The 7,193-nt window shown below is 42.9% G+C and overlaps 1 protein-coding gene and 1 long non-coding RNA gene across 3 annotated transcripts in view; one reads left to right on the top strand and one right to left on the bottom strand.

Moving 5' to 3' along the window:
- Positions 1 to 3,861, top strand: part of LOC136182455 (uncharacterized) — a 7,420-nt gene extending 3,559 nt beyond the window's left edge. Inside the window, exon 2 of the long non-coding RNA XR_010668711.1 lies at positions 3,348 to 3,861. This is a non-coding gene — a long non-coding RNA (uncharacterized lncRNA). The remainder of the gene's footprint in view (positions 1 to 3,347) is intronic.
- LOC110002344 (dual specificity protein kinase CLK4-like) overlaps positions 1 to 7,193 on the bottom strand; it is a 444,306-nt gene that overhangs the window by 291,284 nt on the left and 145,829 nt on the right. The gene's annotated exons all lie outside the window — the stretch shown is intronic.

Genomic DNA, 7,193 nt, shown 5'->3' on the forward strand with positions numbered 1-7,193 from the left:
GTTTGGTTTAGGTTTTGTAAAAAAATAATAATATGGTTAAGGTTTTTAAAGTTATATTTTTTTTGGGGGGGGGGGGGGGGGGGGATTTTTGCCTTTATTAGAGAGGAAAGCTGAAGAGAGACAGGAAACACCGGGGAGGAGAGAGCGGGGGACGACATGCAGCACTCTTAAGCTCTAGATGAAAATATTTTACAGTGCAGGACATCTATCTGGAGTCCAGACTGTCCACCATCAGCTGGTTCCTTAGGGTCAGCCCTATGTTCCCACATTTCTAAGATTTTTCTGGAAAGTGACTCCAAGCATCCCAGGAGCCCCCCCCCTCTCTATGCCAACCCGGCTCTCCAGAGGTATTGATGTACTGCCAACTATGGTTTGCGTCCAGTTGCTGCGCTTCATTCGACTGATCTGACCGGAAGCTAGTCATTGTGAGGCCTCTGTGCTACTTAGTTTAGTTAGTTTATTTAAAAGGACAATGTGCACTTACATGAAATGTTTGCAATAAACAAAGAGATGGGCGCACCAGATTTAGCTAAACGCTACATTCCATCTGTAGACCATCGCTACTGGACAATAGGTTGGGTGTAATTGGCGACCAAACTGGGAGAAAATAAAAGAAAATAATAAAATAATATCTGATAGAAATTTATGAAAAAGGAAATGTGGGAACATAGAAATGTGGGAACATAGAAATGTGGGAACATAGAAATGTGGGAACATAGAAATGTGGGAACATAGGCACGCTCCCGCTCCCTTTATTGTCCTCTCCCCACAGTTTTAGAACAAACTCTACCTCAGACATCCCGCACGATGATAAATCACTGACTTCATCTGCAGGGCACGGCCCATGATGGATCATTTGAATCAGTGCAGTGTTACTAATTATCAGAGTAATGGCCGACCCCCTCCGAGTGTCAACACCCATAATCCCGCGTTGCTTTTGAGGGGAATGCCGATAAGGGAGCCACATGCTAAGACGTCGACTGCAGATTGCATGCGACCACTATCGACTGAACGATAGGGAGATGTCTGCACTGATGGGATGAATAATGGCTTTGTAGTTTGGATCCAAAAAAACAGATACAGTGTTGGAGCGGTAATTAAAAAAGTGGATTATTGTGTGTTTCCATGCACACCTCTCATACTCTAACACTGATCCAGTAACAAATCTGACTGCTGGTACTTTCACCCTCCACCTTCCTGCCGCCTGTCAGGCCGAGCTGATAGATTTCACTTTCTGCAGCGCTGCGTCATGGCGCTGAGGATCACAGCACTTATCTCTCTGTCACTGTCTGCATGTTTGCAGAGGGAATCCCCCCGCCCCGCGTCCCCTGTGGAGTCTTGTCACCAGGTTGTCAGGAGCGCCCTGCAAACGGCGTCCCATCATCCGATCAATAAGAGAAGACGAGATGAACAAGGTCACAAAGAGAGAGAGAGAGAGAGAAGATGGATGAAGAGCGGTCGCCGCTCGTTTGTTCCTCCTGTTCACACTCTGCTCTGCATTACCTGGATCACAGAGCACACACTCCCTGTGGGGCACACACACACACACACACACACACACACACACACACACACACACGTTTACATACACAGTGGAACGGCGGGCTAACAATCAATTTACACCACTTAGTTTGTCATTCAGAGTTCATCATTTGGTTTTTTATCTTTGCCCTGTATTGATTTTTCTCACAGAACGAGACACAAAGTGATCACGACCAAGAACTGAGCACCAAAACATCAACGCCGTACTCTGAAGAGGAGATTTAGAAAAAAAAATCAAGGACGACAGCAAAAAAAATAATGAAGTCAAGTTTATTGGTGTAGCACGTTTAAAACCGCCTCAGCTGACCAAAGCGCTTCACAGACGAGGCATAAAAACAACAATAACCAAGAAATACTTTTTTTTTTTTTTTTTTAAATCAAATATTGGATTTTTCTTTTCATGTTTCAAAGACCAGGAAAAAAATGTGGGTTTCAAGTTGTGCTTTGAATAAATTTACTGAGCTAGCACCTCTGATGAGGGAAAGCAGTTCCACAGACGGGAGCGTGCACCTGCTAAATTTCAATCATATGAAAATAATTAAATTGCAGCACTTTTCTTTGTCCTTTCATGAATGGGACCCTTTTTACTTTTTTCACCCTGGATTTTGATTTGACTTATTTTACACATCTTACCTTCTCTTCCTTTGTTTAAATTGTGCACCTTCATTTTTTTCAATACATTGTCCCTCTGAGCACCCTCCTCTCCTCCTCATCCTTAGTCATCGTGTTGAGGTGTAAAGGCCCAAGGAGATCGTCGGCTGTCAGTCCTAGTTGGACCGTCGGTGAGCGGTCGTCGCCTTAACTTTTGCGTTGTTTCCGGCGCCGTTAAGAGGAGTCTCTCTGATTGGCTGTTGGGAGGTTTCATTTCTCTCCAGCTCTCCTCTCAGGTTCAGTAAAGCCTCTTGAGCATGTCTCTGTAGTCTCCATGCTTTCACCCATTAGTGAGGTTTCTCCTTATTTGTCTCCTCCTCCTCTTCTTTTCTTTTTCCACTAAAAGACCAAGAGCTGACAACGCCAGCGCCATCTTCACCTTTTTATCAGACATTATTCTCCATTAGTAGACGACCTGTAATACGAGAGGTGACCGACAGCGGTGTGAAAATGGTCTTCTCGTATCATAACAACGGACTACCGCCCCCTACTGGCATGGAGAGGTATTTCCTCTAACGCATGAGCAGAACGTACGTGGTGGTTGGCCGTCGGCTGTAGTCTTTGTGGTGTGTTCAAGTGCAACTTTTTGAGTCAAGACAAAAGGCGACCACAGGCGGCCTTTGTTGAAGGGAGGCGAGTATGGGGGGGAACTAGAGCTCTAACACAAACCTGCATCTGGACCACCAAACATATCTGCTACCTGCTAACATTAAACAACCTCATTAAGAGCTCTGAGGGTGTAAAGTATGGAAGCGACTAGTGATCAGAAAGAATGTGCATTTTTGAAGTTGAAAACTAAAATGCAAATTAGATAAATTAGTCATGAATTGATTTTTGAGTCAAATAATACACCCATTTTCTGAAAATTAAAATTTCTGTTAATGCATTTTCATTTTCAAATTAGCTTTATTATTTGAATTCTGATCACTAATCGCTCCCATAGTAAAGATTGTGTTCAAGTAGCTCGTAGTAATCGGTCATTATTAAGAGACTTTAAGAGATCAAATTCAGATCAAAGGGATTCTCCTTTATGGTTTGAAACAACGCTCCGGGAGGGAGCAGGTGGTGTCGGTGCTGCAACTGTTACCTGATAAACAAGCTGTTGTGTATTAACCCTTTGTCTCTCTCTCTCTCTCTCTCTTTGGTTTTTTCAGGCCGGCAGCAGGTGAATGACGAGCCGAGCCGGAGCCCTGGGGGCCGAGAGCTGAGAGAGTAATCAGGGTAATTAGGCCTGTGGTCTTCAAAACACTTGTTCCAGTCATTCCAGGGAGCTGCAGGGTCAGAATGGATTACTGTGGAGAGGAAACACCAGAGTTTATGGTCTCAATACTCCAAAGTGTAAAACTAAAGGAAGGGCTCCCAAACTCTTCAGCTCGCGAGGCGTGTAGCTGACATCATCGACAGGTGGGCGTTTAAAGGGGGGGGGAGGCACGGACCCAAAGCATCATGCCACACTGTCAATACCAAAAATGTTTTTATATCTCAACAGTTGGTATGTAAATGTGAAACCTGCAATAAAGTTACACACACTAAGATTTCTGGCAAGCCGTCCATCAACAATCCGGTGGGGATTGTTGATTGTTTAGCACCAACACACCAAGTCAAAATGTTTAAATGTACTTGGCAATAAACCCAGATTCTGATTCTGATTCTGATTCTGAAAGTTAAGATCTGTATGTTGTTTCTTCTGAGTCATTAAACGCAAACACTGATGGAAAGTCTTTTTGGCGAGCAGACTGACAGGAGCAGGCGAGTCAGAAACAAACTGTGTCTCTGTCTGACATTTGTTCCTTTTGTATTTCTGTCTGCCAGCTCGTCTTTCTATCTGTCCATCTGCAGTATTTATACGCCAAGACAGTTTCCCCCCACTATGTTCAGATCACCTTGACTGTAACTCTGCCAAACAGCTGAGGGTCCAAAAGTTACAGAAACACAGATCCAACATGTCAGTACCAAGGAGTGAAAGTCTCTGAGACCTCTGCATCAGCATGTCAGGTGCTCCGGAGACGGACCGCTGAGCATTGTCTGACTATCACCAATATGGCTGCACGCTCGTATCAACTTCAGCTCCCCCACAACCCGTTATGTCTCCATGACAACAGTCTGTTGACACTGCTCCATTTTGTGTTTGAGATCATTTATTACGAGATAAGTAGGAGGCAAAACTAGTGGGAGTTTTGAAAAGAGTGTCGTGACGTCAATAGCGCCTTTCTGAAAAATTGAAAGAAGATGTTCAAGAAGTCTTTCTTCTGTCGATGTCTGGAGCGGTCATCGCTGCAACATCAGACCACTGATCATTACTTTTGGCCAAATCCAGACTGGATCATGTTCTGTTTCCAATCTTAAAGCTATCCTAAGCTAAGCTAAGCTAGCTAAATTAAGCTAAACTAGGCTACTTGACTCTGCACTTTTTCATCCAGCTGGCCGCTTCCTGCAGCAAACGCTCTCTACTCATCAATGGCTTTGGTGTTTCTTGGTTTGGTGCATTTAAGGACGCGCACCAAACTGGAGGTTTTAGCTCTTTTAAATGGAAGACTCACCTGTTTACAGCTGCCTTTAATTAAACAGTATAAGATTTTAAACTTTTACTCTGCACTGTAATTATTATAATTTTTTTAACTCTTTTAATTAATTTCCTTTTTTTTTTAATTTAAATTAATTCCATTTTAATTATTTTTATTTGAACATATTTTCAGATTTAATAATTTCAGTGATGTTCTATTTTAATGTTTCTTTTCTTTCCTCTGTCCTGATGCTTTTCATGTCTTGTGTGAAGGACTTTGAATTACCTTGTTGTTGAAATGTGTGACATAAAGAAACTTTTTGTCTTTTGAACAATCGGGCCTGAACATTTCATGACAACGATGAAATGAAATCCAAGTTCGTGTTCCAGAGAAGTCACACACAGGACAGATAAATTGGGGGGTGAGCCGTCTGTCAGTCATCTTTCCCTTTCTGCAGACAGAAGCCATGAATGTAGTCCAGTGTCTCCCCTGCACCCTCTCTCAATGTGTGTGAGTGTGTGAGTGTGTGTAACAGCACGATACATCATTCATACCATCATCTTTCTTTCATGCCTGAGGGGAGTGTGTTTGCTTCACCTGCATCTTCTCATATCTTAGTTCATATGTGCACATTGAACAACGGTTCAGGGAGAGACAGCCTGACTCAGGAGACTCCCAGCAGACCCCCACTTGAGCAACCTCCCCTTAATCTCCTGTGATTGACACCTCTTAACCATGACAACATCTCCCGCCCCGCGACAACTCATGACTACTCAGACTGCACTTTCAGGACTCTGAAGCTGCTGCTGCTGCTGCAAATCGCCCCCAGGCTGCAGACAGAGGATTGAGATCACAGTCGGGGGGGGGTCGGGGGGGTCGCAGGAAGTCCCTCGGCTCATCTTCTTCGTCTGCGCTCTCGTCCCATGTCCTGACCTCTGATCTCTGAATGACTGACCTCCCTCGGATCAGTTTGCAGAGAACACTCGGCCGGTCAAAGGAGAACAACTTTAATATTTAATCTTTTTTTTTTTTTGTGTAATCCGTTCACAGTTCTCTACCCGTTCTATCTCCACCAAGCGGTGAGTGACAGGAACATGGCGCTGCATGAAAGTTTAAAAAATGTACCAATGAGCTGCAGCTGAATGACATGGTCAAACTAGGAAATAATGGCCCCCCCAACATGATCACATGTTAAACACCTACAGCATGTTTTTTATTTGTTTTTTTATTATTTTCTGATGATGTTATCAATACTTACCTCGATTGGCTCAGCTCTGCTCTGAGGGCCAAATCTATTTCAAAAACCCTTTCCTGCAAACATCAAGCTGAACAGGAAACTCAGAGCGTCCTGAACAAATTTCTAAGTAATGCACCGTGTACACACTGCGATCTTATAAATCCCATCTCTTCATCAACGGTACATTGAAACAGGCACTGAATCAACAACAAGTTAACTCACAAATGTGAAACTCACTGTGAATTATACATATATGTAAAAATATGTTATTTAATTTAAATGATCAATATACACACACTTATTTATGTAGATACTGTAACTGACATCTTAATTGAGCCATCTGTCACATAACTGCATTTTACTCATCATGTTACTTCAGCATCTTTAGCACTATTCACCACTGCACTGTTTCATATTTAGTCATGTAAATATTAGTATTTTCTAATTCTGTTTATTGTTGATATTTAATGTTGTACCTGTACATAAGAGAGCACCAGTTCACCAAAGTTAAATTCCTTGTGTGTGTGTGTGAGCACACCTGGACAATAACTCTGATTCTGATTCTGAAATCCAGCTGCGCTTCAGAAAATGTTCGTAGTTGTGCAGCATGTGTGCTGTTGAACGGAGCAAAAATGTGTGTGTGACCTGCGCAGTAAAAGCGCTTTGAGTAATCAGCAAGAAAAGAACTAAACAAGCTCAAGTCCATTTATCATTTACGGTGTCAGAAAGAGGTGATGGCAAGCTGCTCATTCAAACACCATGAACATTTTTTTTTTACAATTTATTTTTGGGCTTTTTGTGTCTTTAATGGAGAGACAGGAGAGTGGACAGAGCTGGAAATCAGGGAGAGAGAGAGAGAGTGGGGAATGACATGCGGGAAAGGAGCCACAGTCGGATTTGAACCTGGGCCACAGCCTCTGTACATGGGTGTGCGCACTACCCACTGCACCACCAGCGCCCCATTTTTCTGACTTTTGAAGATTTTAGTTTTTGGAACATAAAGCATTCATGAGCTTGTGAAGATGTGAAGATATTTCAGGTGTTTCTTTCAAACAGGTAAAACATGAGTGGACAAAATGTTCAGTTTGGTCCCGTCCTCTTTGTCTGGAAGTCGTTTCAAACTTAGGACAAATATTCTGATTCTAGAAATGGTCAGAGAGACCTTTAAGAGTCTGAGTGAGATAAATAGTTTCCTCATTTTCCATTCTCCACTCTCTCTCTCTCTCTCTCTCTCTCTCTCTGTCTCTCTGTCTCTCTCT

Source organism: Labrus bergylta, chromosome 14 (assembly GCF_963930695.1).
Source record: "Labrus bergylta chromosome 14, fLabBer1.1, whole genome shotgun sequence".
In the NCBI taxonomy this organism is placed as follows: Eukaryota; Metazoa; Chordata; class Actinopteri; order Labriformes; family Labridae; genus Labrus; species Labrus bergylta.